The sequence below is a fragment of the Convolutriloba macropyga genome, chromosome 3, assembly GCF_964194025.1.
Source record: "Convolutriloba macropyga chromosome 3, txConMacr16.3, whole genome shotgun sequence".
Lineage (NCBI taxonomy): Eukaryota > Metazoa > Xenacoelomorpha > Acoela > Convolutidae > Convolutriloba > Convolutriloba macropyga.
The window spans coordinates 74,629,560-74,642,764 of NC_134470.1; the positions used below are offsets into that span (position 1 = coordinate 74,629,560).

At 43.3% G+C, this 13,205-nt stretch overlaps 1 protein-coding gene and 1 pseudogene across 1 annotated transcript in view; both read left to right on the forward strand.

Moving 5' to 3' along the window:
• LOC142336460 (uncharacterized) overlaps nt 1-13,205 on the forward strand; it is a 537,002-nt gene that overhangs the window by 296,806 nt on the left and 226,991 nt on the right. The window lies entirely within an intron of this gene.
• The window catches only part of LOC142336738 (acetylcholine receptor subunit beta-like 2), a 46,239-nt pseudogene that overhangs the window by 7,840 nt on the left and 25,194 nt on the right, over nt 1-13,205 (forward strand).

Genomic DNA, 13,205 nt, shown 5'->3' on the forward strand with positions numbered 1-13,205 from the left:
AGATGGTTTTTGTCTGATCAGAGGTCACTTCCAGATGGTTTAGGTCTGATCAGAGGTCACTTCCAGATGGGTTTTGTCTGATCAGAGGTCACTTCCAGATGGTTTAGGTCTGATCAGAGGCCACTTCCAGGTGGTTTTTGTCTGATCAGAGGCCACTTCCAGATTTTGTCTGATCAGAGGCCATTTACAGATGGTTTTTGTCTGATCAGAGGCCACTTCCAGATGGTTTTTGTCTGATCAGAGGTCACTTCCAGATGGTTTAGGTCTGATCAGAGGTCACTTCCAGATGGGTTTTGTCTGATCAGAGGCCACTTCCAGATGATTTTTGTCTGATCAGAGGTCACTTCCAGATGGTTTAGGTCTGATCAGAGGTCACCTCCAGATGGCTTAGGTCTGATCAGAGGTCACCTCCAGATGGTTTTTGTCTGATCAGAGGCCACTTCCAGATGGTTTTTGTCTGATCAGAGGTCACTTCCAGATGGTTTAGGTCTGATCAGAGGTCACTTCCAGATGGGTTTTGTCTGATCAGAGGCCACTTCCAGATGGTTTTTGTCTGATCAGAGGTCACTTCCAGATGGTTTAGGTCTGATCAGAGGTCACCTCCAGATGGTTTAGGTTTGATCAGAGGTCACCTCCAGATGGTTTTTGTCTGATCAGAGGCCACTTCCAGATGGTTTTTGTCTGATCAGACGTCACTTCCAGATGGTTTAGGTCTGATCAGAGGTCACTTCCAGATGGTTTTTGTCTGATCAGAGGCCACTTCCAGATGATTTTTGTCTGATCAGAAGTCACTTCCAGATGAATTTTGTCTGATCAGAGGCCACTTCCAGATGATTTTTGTCTGATCAGAAGTCACTTCCAGATGGTTTTTGTCTGATCAGAGGCCACTTCCAGATGGTTTTTGTCTGATCAGAGGCCACTTCCAGATGGTTTTTGTCTGATCAGAGGCCACTTCCAGATGGTTTAGGTCTGATCAGAGGTCACTTCCAGATGGTTTAGGTCTGATCAGAGGTCACTTCCAGATGGTTTCTGTCTGATCAGAGGCCACTTCCAGATGGTTTTTGTCTGATCAGAGGTCACTTCCAGATGGTTTTTGTCTGATCAGAGGTCACTTCCAGATGGTTTAGGTCTGATCAGAGGTCACCTCCAGATGGTTTAGGTTTGATCAGAGGTCACTTCCAGATGGTTTAGGTCTGATCAGAGGTCACCTCCAGATGGTTTAGGTTTGATCAGAGGTCACCTCCAGATGGTTTTTGTCTGATCAGAGGCCACTTCCAGATGGTTTTTGTCTGATCAGACGTCACTTCCAGATGGTTTAGGTTTGATCAGAGGTCAGTTCAAGATGGTTTTTGTCTGATCAGAGGCCACTTCCAGATGATTTTTGTCTGATCAGAAGTCACTTCCAGACGGTTTTTGTCTGATCAGAGGCCACTTCCAGATGGTTTTTGTCTGATCAGAGGCCACTTCCAGATTGTTTTTGTCTGATCAGAGGCCACTTCCAGATGGTTTTTGTCTGATCAGAGGTCACTTCCAGATGGTTTAGGTCTGATCAGAGGTCAATTCCAGATGAATTTTGGCTGATCAGAGGTCACTTCCAGATGGGTTTTGTCTGATCAGAGGTCACTTCCAGATGGTTTAGGTCTGATCAGAGGCCACTTCCAGGTGGTTTTTGTCTGATCAGAGGCCACTTCCAGATTTTGTCTGATCAGAGGCCACTTCCAGATGGTTTTTGTCTGATCAGAGGCCACTTCCAGATGGTTTAGGTCTGACCAGAGGTCACTTCCAGATGGTTTAGGTCTGATCAGAGGTCACTTCCAGATGGTTTCTGTCTGATCAGAGGCCACTTCCAGATGGTTTTTGTCTGATCAGAGGTCACTTCCAGATGGTTTTTGTCTGATCAGAGGCCACTTCCAGATGGTTTTTGTCTGATCAGAGGCCACTTCCAGATGGTTTTTGTCTGATCAGAGGTCACTTCCAGATGGTTTTTGTCTGATCAGAGGCCACTTCCAGATGGTTTTTGTCTGATCAGAGGCCACTTCCAGATGGTTTTTGTCTAATCAGAGGTCACTTCCAGATGGTTTAGGTCTGATCAGAGGCCACTTCCAGATGAATTTTGTCTGATCAGAGGCCACTTCCAGATGGTATTCGTCTGATCAGAGGTCACTTCCAGATGGTTTAGGTCTGATCAGAGGTCACCTCCAGATGGTTTAGGTTTGATCAGAGGTCACCTCCAGATGGTTTTTGTCTGATCAGAGGCCACTTCCAGATGGTTTTTGTCTGATCAGAGGCCACTTCCAGATGGTTTTTGTCTGATCAGAGGTCAATTCCAGATGGTTTAGGTCTGATCAGAGGCCACTTCCAGATGAATTTTGTCTGTTTAGAGGCCACTTCCAGATGGTATTTGTCTGATCAGAGGTCACTTCCAGATGGTTTAGGTCTGACCAGAGGTCACTTCCAGATCGGTTTCTGTCTGATCAGAGGCCACTTCCAGATGGTTTTTGTCTGATCAGAGGTCACTTCCAGATGGTTTTTGTCTGATCAGAGGCCACTTCCAGATGGTTTTTGTCTGATCAGAGGCCACTTCCAGATGGTTTTTGTCTGATCAGAGGTCACTTCCAGATGGTTTTTGTCTGATCAGAGGCCACTTCCAGATGGTTTTTGTCTGATCAGAGGCCACTTCCAGATGGTTTTTGTCTAATCAGAGGTCACTTCCAGATGGTTTAGGTCTGATCAGAGGTCACTTCCAGATGAATTTTTTCTGATTAGAGGCCACTTCCAGATGGTATTCGTCTGATCAGAGGTCACTTCCAGATGGTTTAGGTCTGATCAGAGTTCACCTCCAGATGGTTTTTGTCTGATCAGAGGCCACTTCCAGATGGTTTTTGTCTGATCAGACGTCACTTCCAGATGGTTTAGGTCTGACCAGAGGTCACTTCCAGATCGGTTTAGGTCTGATCAGAGGTCACTTCCAGATGATTTAGGTCTGATCAGAGGTCACTTCCAGATGGTTTCTGTCTGATCAGAGGCCACTTCCAGATGGTTTTTGTCTGATCAGAGGCCACTTCCAGATGGTTTTTGTCTAATCAGAGGTCACTTCCAGATGGTTTAGGTCTGATCAGAGGTCACTTCCAGATGAATTTTTTCTGATTAGAGGCCACTTCCAGATGGTATTCGTCTGATCAGAGGTCACTTCCAGATGGTTTAGGTCTGATCAGAGTTCACCTCCAGATGGTTTTTGTCTGATCAGAGGCCACTTCCAGATGGTTTTTGTCTGATCAGACGTCACTTCCAGATGGTTTAGGTCTGATCAGAGGTCACTTCCAGATGGTTTTTGTCTGATCAGAGGCCACTTCCAGATGATTTTTGTCTGATCAGAAGTCACTTCCAGATGGTTTTTGTCTGATCAGAGGCCACTTCCAGATGGTTTTTGTCTGATCAGAGGCCACTTCCAGATGGTTTTTGTCTGATCAGAGGCCACTTCCAGATGGTTTAGGTCTGATCAGAGGTCACTTCCAGATGGTTTAGGTCTGATCAGAGGTCAATTCCAGATGGTTTCTGTCTGATCAGAGGCCACTTCCAGATGGTTTTTGTCTGATCAGAGGTCACTTCCAGATGGTTTTTGTCTGATCAGAGGCCACTTCCAGATGGTTTTTGTCTGATCAGAGGCCACTTCCAGATGGTTTTTGTCTGATCAGAGGTCAATTCCAGATGGTTTAGGTCTGATCAGAGGTCACTTCCAGATGAATTTTGTCTGTTTAGAGGTCACTTCCAGATGGTATTCGTCTGATCAGAGGTCACTTCCAGATGGTTTAGGTCTGATCAGAGGTCACTTCCAGATCGGTTTAGGTCTGATCAGAGGTCACTTCCAGATGATTTAGGTCTGATCAGAGGTCACTTCCAGATGGTTTTTGTCTGATCGGAGGCCACTTCCAGATGGTTTTTGTCTGATCAGAGGCCACTTCCAGATGGTTTTTGTCTGATCAGAGGCCACTTCCAGATGGTTTTTGTCTGATCAGAGGTCAATTCCAGATGGTTTAGGTCTGATCAGAGGTCACTTCCAGATGAATTTTGTCTGTTTAGAGGCCACTTCCAGATGGTATTCGTCTTATCAGAGGTCACTTCCAGATGGTTTAGGTCTGACCAGAGGTCACTTCCAGATCGGTTTAGGTCTGATCAGAGGTCACTTCCAGATGATTTAGGTCTGATCAGAGGTCACTTCCAGATGGTTTCTGTCTGATCAGAGGCCACTTCCAGATGGTTTTTGTCTGATCAGAGGCCACTTCCAGATGGTTTTTGTCTGATCAGAGGCCACTTCCAGATGGTTTTTGTCTAATCAGAGGTTACTTCCAGATGGTTTAGGTCTGATCAGAGGCCACTTCCAGATGAATTTTGTCATATCAGAGGCCACTTCCAGATGGTATTTGTCTGATCAGAGGTCACTTCCAGATGGTTTTTGTCTGATCAGAGGCCACTTCCAGATGGTTTTTGTCTGATCAGAGGCCACTTCCAGATGGTTTTTGTCTGATCAGAGGTCAATTCCAGATGGTTTAGGTCTGATCAGAGGTCACTTCCAGATGAATTTTGTCTGTTTAGAGGCCACTTCCAGATGGTATTCGTCTGATCAGAGGTCACTTCCAGATGGTTTAGGTCTGATCAGAGGTCACTTCCAGATCGGTTTAGGTCTGATCAGAGGTCACTTCCAGATGATTTAGGTCTGATCAGAGGTCACTTCCAGATGGTTTCTGTGTGATCAGAGGCCACTTCCAGATGGTTTTTGTCTGATCAGAGGTCACTTCCAGATGGTTTTTGTCTGATCGGAGGCCACTTCCAGATGGTTTTTGTCTGATCAGAGGCCACTTCCAGATGGTTTTTGTCTGATCAGAGGCCACTTCCAGATGGTTTTTGTCTGATCAGAGGTCAATTCCAGATGGTTTAGGTCTGATCAGAGGTCACTTCCAGATGAATTTTGTCTGTTTAGAGGCCACTTCCAGATGGTATTCGTCTTATCAGAGGTCACTTCCAGATGGTTTAGGTCTGACCAGAGGTCACTTCCAGATCGGTTTAGGTCTGATCAGAGGTCACTTCCAGATGATTTAGGTCTGATCAGAGGTCACTTCCAGATGGTTTCTGTCTGATCAGAGGCCACTTCCAGATGGTTTTTGTCTGATCAGAGGCCACTTCCAGATGGTTTTTGTCTGATCAGAGGCCACTTCCAGATGGTTTTTGTCTAATCAGAGGTTACTTCCAGATGGTTTAGGTCTGATCAGAGGCCACTTCCAGATGAATTTTGTCATATCAGAGGCCACTTCCAGATGGTATTTGTCTGATCAGAGGTCACTTCCAGATGGTTTAGGTCTGACCAGAGGTCACTTCCAGATGGTTTAGATCTGATCAGAGGTCACTTCCAGATGGTTTTTGTCTGATCAAAGGCCACTTCCAGATGGATTTTGTCTGATCAGAGGCCACTTCCAGATGGTTTTTGTCTGATCAAAGGTCACTTCCAGATGGTTTAGGTCTGATCAGAGGTCACTTCCAGATGGTTTTTGTCTGATCAGAGGCCACTTCCAGATGGTTTTTGTCTGATCAGAGGTCACTTCCAGATGGTTTAGGTCTGATCAGAGGTCACTTCCAGATGGTTTTTGTCTGATCAGAGGTCACTTCCTGATGGTTTAGGTCTGATCAGAGGTCACTTCCAGATGGTTTAGGTCTGATCAGAGGTCACTTCCAGATGGTTTCTGTCTGATCAGAGGCCACTTCCAGATGGTTTTTGTCTGATCAGAGGCCACTTCCAGATGGTTTTTGTCTGATCAGAGGCCACTTCCAGCCGGTTTTTGTCTGATCAGAGGTCACTTCCAGATGGTTTAGGTCTGATCAAAGGTCACTTCCAGATGGGTTTTGTCTGATCAGAGGCCACTTCCAGATGGTTTAGGTCTGATCAGAGGTCACTTTCAGATGGGTTTTGTCTGATCAGAGGCCACTTCCAGATGGTTTTTGTCTGATCAGAGGCCACTTCCAGCTGGTTTTTGTCTGATCAGAGTTCACTTCCAGATGGTTTAGGTCTGATCAGAGGTCACTTCCAGATGGGTTTTGTCTGATCAGAGGCCACTTCCAGATGGTTTAGGTCTGATCAGAGGTCACTTTCAGATGGGTTTTGTCTGATCAGAGGCCACTTCCAGATGGTTTTTGTCTGATCAGAGGTCACTTCCAGATGATTTTTGTCTGATCAGAGGCCCCTTCCAGATGGTTTTTGTCTGATCAGAGGTCTTTTCCAGATGGTTTAGGTCTGATCAGAGGCCACTTCCAGGTGGTTTTTGTCTGATCAGAGGCCACTTCCAGATTTTGTCTGATCAGAGGCCACTTCCAGATGGTTTCTGTCTGATCAGAGGCCACTTCCAGATGGTTTTTGTCTGATCAGAGGTCACTTCCAGATGGTTTAGGTCTGATCAGAGGTCACTTCCAGATGGGTTTTGTCTGATCAGAGGCCACTTCCGGATGATTTTTGTCTGATCAGAGGTCACTTCCAGATGGTTCAGGTCTGATCAGAGGTCACCTCCAGATGGTTTAGGTCTGATCAGAGGTCACCTCCAGATGGTTTTTGTCTGATTAGAGGCCACTTCCAGATGGTTTTTGTCTGATCAGAGGTAACTTCCAGATGGTTTAGGTCTGATCAGAGGTCACTTCCAGATGGGTTTTGTCTGATCAGAGGCCACTTCCAGATGGTTTTTGTCTGATCAGAGGTCACTTCCAGATGGTTTAGGTCTGATCAGAGGTCACCTCCAGATGGTTTAGGTTTGATCAGAGGTCACCCCCAGATGGTTTTTGTCTGATCAGAGGCCACTTCCAGATTGTTTTTGTCTGATCAGACGTCACTTCCAGATGGTTTAGGTCTGATCAGAGGTCACTTCCAGATGGTTTTTGTCTGATCAGAGGCCACTTCCAGATGATTTTTGTCTGATCAGAAGTCACTTCCAGATGGTTTTTGTCTGATCAGAGGCCACTTCCAGATGGTTTTTGTCTGATCAGAGGCCACTTCCAGATGGTTTTTGTCTTATCAGAGGCCACTTCCAGATGGTTTAGGTCTGATGAGAGGTCACTTCCAGATGGTTTAGGTCTGATCAGAGGTCACCTCCAGATGGTTTCTGTCTGATCAAAGGCCACTTCCAGATGGTTTTTGTCTGATCAGAGGTCACTTCCAGATGGTTTTTGTCTGATCAGAGGCCACTTCCAGATGGTTTTTGTCTGATCAGAGGCCACTTCCAGATGGTTTTTGTCTGATCTGAGGTCACTTCCAGATGGTTTAGGTCTGATCAGAGGTCAATTCCAGATGAATTTTGTCTGATCAGAGGCCACTTCCAGATGGTATTTGTCTGATCAGAGGTCACTTCCAGACGGTTTAGGTCTGACCAGAGGTCACTTCCAGATGGTTTAGGTCTGACCAGAGGTCACTTCCAGATGGTTTAGGTCTGATCAGAGGTCACTTCCAGATGGTTTCTGTCTGATCAGAGGCCGCTTCCAGATGGTCTTTGTCTGATCAGAGGTCACTTCCAGATGGTTTTTGTCTGATCAGAGGCCACTTCCAGATGGTTTTTGTCTGATCAGAGGCCACTTCCAGATGGTTTTTGTCTGATCAGAGGTCACTTCCAGATGGTTTAGGTCTGATCAGAGGCCACATCCAGATGAATTTTGTCTGATCAGAGGCCACTTCCAGATGGTATTTGTCTGATCAGAGGTCACTTCCAGATGGTTTAGGTCTGACCAGAGGTCACTTCCAGATGGTTTTTGTCTGATCAGAGGTCACTTCCTGATGGTTTAGGTCTGATCAGAGGTCACTTCCAGATGGTTTAGGTCTGATCAGAGGTCACTTCCAGATGGTTTTTGTCTGATCAGAGGCCACTTCCAGATGGTTTTTGTCCGATCAGAGGCCACTTCCAGATGATTTTTGTCTGATCAGAGGCCACTTCCAGATGGTTTTTGTCTGATCAGAGGCCACTTCCAGATGGTTTTTGTCTGATCAGAGGTCACTTCCAGATGGCTTAGGTCTGATCAGAGGTCACTTCCAGATGGTTTTTGTCTGATCAGAGGTCACTTCCAGATGGTTGTTGTCTGATCAGAGGCCACTTCCAGATTGTTTTTGTCTGATCAGAGGTCACTTCCAGATGGTTTAAGTCTGATCAGAGGTCACTTCCAGATGGTTTTTGTCTGATCAGAGGTCATTTCCAGATGGTTTAGGTCTGATCAGAGGTCACTTCCAGATGGGTTTTGTCTGATCAGAGGCCACTTCCAGATGGTTTTTGTCTGATCAGAGGTCACTTCCAGATGGTTTAGGTTTGATCAGAGGTCAACTCCAGATGGTTTTTGTCTGATCAGAGGCCACTTCCAGATGGTTTTTGTCTGATCAGAGGTCACATCCAGATGGTTTAGGTCTGATCAGAGGTCACTTCCAGATGGTTTTTGTCTGATCAGAGGCCACTTCCAGATGGTTTTTGTCTGATCAGAGGCCACTTCCAGATGGTTTTTGTCTGATCAGAGGCCACTTCCAGATGGTTTTTGTCTGATCAGAGGTCACTTCCAGATGGCTTAGGTCTGATCAGAGGTCACTTCCAGATGGTTTTTGTCTGATCAGAGGTCACTTCCAGATGGTTGTTGTCTGATCAGAGGCCACTTCCAGATTGTTTTTGTCTGATCAGAGGTCACTTCCAGATGGTTTAAGTCTGATCAGAGGTCACTTCCAGATGGTTTTTGTCTGATCAGAGGTCATTTCCAGATGGTTTAGGTCTGATCAGAGGTCACTTCCAGATGGGTTTTGTCTGATCAGAGGCCACTTCCAGATGGTTTTTGTCTGATCAGAGGTCACTTCCAGATGGTTTAGGTTTTATCAGAGGTCAACTCCAGATGGTTTTTGTCTGATCAGAGGCCACTTCCAGATGGTTTTTGTCTGATCAGAGGTCACATCCAGATGGTTTAGGTCTGATCAGAGGTCACTTCCAGATGGTTTTTGTCTGATCAGAGGCCACTTCCAGATGGTTTTTGTCTGATCAGAGGTCACTTCCAGATGGTTTTTGTCTGACCAGAGGCCACTTCCAGATGGTTTTTGTCTGATCAGAGGTCACTTCCAGATGGTTAAGGTCTGATCAGAGGTCACTTCCAGATGGTTTAGGTCCGATCAGAGGTCATTTCCAGATGGTTTTTTTCTGATCAGAGGCCACTTCCAGATGGTTTTTGTCTGATCAGAGGTCACTTCCTGATGGTTTAGACCTGATCAGAGGTCACTTCCAGATGGTTTAGGACTGATCAGAGGTCACTTCCAGATGGTTTAGGTCTGATCAGAGGTCACTTCCAGATGGTTTAGGTCTGATCAGAGGTCACTTCCAGATGGTTTTTGTCTGATCAGAGGCCACTTCCAGATGGTTTAGGGCTGATCAGAGGTCACTTCCAGATGGTTTAGGTCTGATCAGAGGTCACTTCCAGATGGTTATGGTCTGAGCAGAGGTTACTTCCAGATGGTTATGGTCTGAGCAGAGGTCACTTCCGGCAGAGATACTCTGATAAGAGGTCACTTCAGGCGCACAATGGTCTGGTCAATTGTCTGGATTTGCTTCGGGCGATGTGTAGAAAATGGTCTGATCAGACCATCCCCAGTCCGAAGTGACCTTTGTATTCTGTCTGGCAATAGTCTGATCATAGGTATCTTGTCATGAAACCTGCTTCAAAACCTATTCGGTTTTTTTACAATTGCAGTAAAACCGAATAGGCTTCAAAACAGGGTTCTAATTATGGAAGATACGTTAGATTTTGTTTGTTTTTAGTGTTCTGGATGAACATGATGTGAAAGGATGATTTCCTCCAATGAGATCCGAAGGAGTACGAGGACTTGAAAAGTTATCCAATCACAGTCCAGTCATTTAATTTATCTCTTTTCCCACAATAGATGATTTTAACGGATTTGAAAACATAGTGATAAATAAGGAAGTATTATGTTGCTGCATTTTGTGTTATAGACCTGGGATCTTTTCCGTTTGTCCCCCCCCCCAGCTTTGTTGGTGCTGACTATTTGCACTCCCTAAGGACACATGATATATTTTTACATAGTGAACTACTGTGCAATGACACCTGGTCTATAACGGGGGGGGGGTTGGTTGCATAACGTACTGGGGTGCTTAAACGAATCTATTGCGTCGTTGTTTCAGCTGTGTACATCAACCCAAACAGACTGTGGATCCCGGACATCGTGATAGCGAACCGGAAGACAAGAACCTTATCATAGAAGAGGTCACACAGATTCTAGCAGCTGTGAGCTACAATGTAAAACAGATTTTCTTTCTCATACCGCAATTATCGCTATATTTAACATGCGTCAACCATTCGAGTCTTTCCCATTGTAGCCCCCCCATGAAATTATAGCCCCCCATTATGGTACAATTATGGGATTGGGGGCTATAAGTTATCTGACCATTAAGCTGGGGAGCGGGGCTATAATCGGAAAGACGCAGCCATTCTTCGCATTGATGACTGATAATAACCTTGATTTCATTTAGGGCAAGAAACTGCTCAATGATTTTCATGAAATTGCATTCAATGTAACTACTCTTAGCCTCAGAATCAATGTTATTTTTCTCAAGACTCACAAACACAGCCCTGGTCGAACAAGGAAAGTTGTACTGCAAGATTTTCCATTAATCTTGAAACATATTGCAATATATTGCAATCAAAAATGCAAAAGCCTGCATTGAAAAGTTATCTGCAGTGTCAGATACTCAAATACTAGATAGCTGTAGTGCCAGATTTTTTTTAAAAAAAAGGTGCCTGATATGTTTTAAAATCTGCCGCTACCGCTTTGTTGTAAATTTTGCACATGCGTGTTCCAAGCGAGGCTATGTGACTCTGCTAAAAGTCATTTCAAAAATTTTGATTAACATTTAAAACAACTACGGAATTCTGCACTAATGCGAGATTGTCGCAGAAGTTTCTTAAATTTCACAAGATCTTTTCTGTACCTCTTTGACAACATTTATTTGAAAAATTTTAGCGGTTTCAACGTTTTTTGGTTTTTAAAACTAAGAGTTGTTTTTTTTAATTCAGATAATAAATTCAGTAAAACAGGTTTTATATGAGAGGCCATTTTGTAGTTTTCAACTAGGTTAAGTCTTTTGAACGAGGTCTTTTGTCAGGTCTTTTGAACGAGCATATGGTTAACTGAGGTTAAATCCTACATCATTGCGCGTTTAATGTTCTGAATTTTCATCAAATTGTTTTAAATAAATCCAATAAATGTTAACGCATTAAGAAGTGACGACGTAAGGTTGTTCCAGAAAATAAAATATCGTTTCAGTGACTGTCAAGTTTAAAGTATTCAGGAACAAGCCTCATAAGATTTTTATAACTTGCATAGTTTCCAAATTTTCTTAACTCAATTTCCAATCCTTGTCTCGCATATTTTTGCGCTTGTTCAGCACAATTCTTACATAATATTCAGTACCTCAGTTCAGTCTTGAACTCTTTTTTTCCGGAGACTGTGCAGGAGCAGCAATCTCTTTTTCTTTTGCTGAGCCAACCGTTCGCAGATTAAGCACAATTTTGGCTGTTTTTAATTGCTTTTCAGCCGACATCGTACATTTTTTTAAAACACTTTTAGCATTTTTGCAAATTTTTTCTGCATAATCAGCTTTTTGCACATTCTCCACGCTTTACTAACATTATCCTTAATTTGTACAAGCTTTTCTTTTAAAAAAATACAAAAAATTTTTAAATGATCTTCAGCTCTCAACATTTTCATAACTTTTCTTTTTGAATTTGCACACGCTAAGCGGATTTCTTACAAAATGATTGCTTACAACCGCTGACGCCTCAACTCGGGTACATCATAGGTGCTGTATTGATATGCCTGTGTTTTCATAAGCAAAAAATGTTCGGATGGTTAATTTCATACTGAACAAGAAAAAGATCATTTTGAACGAGGGCCAAAACCTGTTGACTTTTCTTAATCTATTGTGCAGAAAAAGAAAATTTGATATTTTCACTGCTTTGGTATTCAGTGTCCATATTTATAGTCACGTGATGTGTATAGGGATCTTTTCTGCTAGCGTCCCCCCGCCCTATATAGCCCTTAATTAAGCACCCAAATCTAAGTTTTCCCGAATTGTAAGAGCGAGATTTGCAATTCATTGGAACAGGAGTGTCTAGGTAAATTGAAGGCACTTTTAGAAAAGTTTCCTTAAAAATTTTAATATCGAGCCCTTTTTGTAGCCGATGAGCGTGCGTGTACAGTGTGAGATGAATACACGGAATTTCCCTTGGGATAGACAGACATGCATGTTTGCAATTGGGTCTTTCAACTACTTCGACAGGGATATACAACTTAACCTGGTGGTAAGTCACCCCAACCAGTTAATAAAGTGTTCGATTTGAAAAGATCATCAACTGAAAAACATCAAAGCAACAGTATGTATCAAAAAGAAAGCCCTCGAGCTATGTTAATTCTTCCAATCACAAGTTTTCTGTCGTACCTAACCTAAGTGGGGAGAACAAAAAAAATTGTAATAGAGGCTGACTTCATGCTGTGAAGAAAATAAACGGACTGCTGATATTCGATTAAAGAAACTGCTAATCTCTTGTGTTGATGACTAAATTCATGATAGCCAAGTTAATTGTCAATTCAATAACTTTTTTTGTTAATTTGATTCTGGATACCATACAAAGTCTCCCCGTGATAAAGAAATCTATTCACACTTTGAATTTTCATTAAACTGGATAACTTTTGACGTGCCTCTTTCTCTCTTCCTCGATTCGCCATTTTTGTTTTTAATTGATGCAGTACTGAAGATTGAAAAAATTCCCAATCGGAGTGCGAATGAAGATATGAGATTTTAAAACTTAGTGGTACTGATTACTTCCACAAAAACCAAGAGTCGCTTAAATGAGGCAACAATTATTTTCCTTTTTTTATGATATTCTCCCAATATCAATTCAATATTCACGAAAGAAGTTTTTTTTGAACTAATTTAATCATAACGCCGCAGAGGTATACCCCAAAACTTCTCCCTTAGTCGAAATCGCTTGAAAAATAGATTCCAAAAATGAACGAAATTAGGAGGCAAGCTTTTTATCTTATACTTGGCAAAATTGGTGTCGCCATTTTTACGAAAATAAAATACTTTAAAATTGTAAAAAAGGAGAAAAATCTTATAGCCCAAGTTCGCTCATTTTGG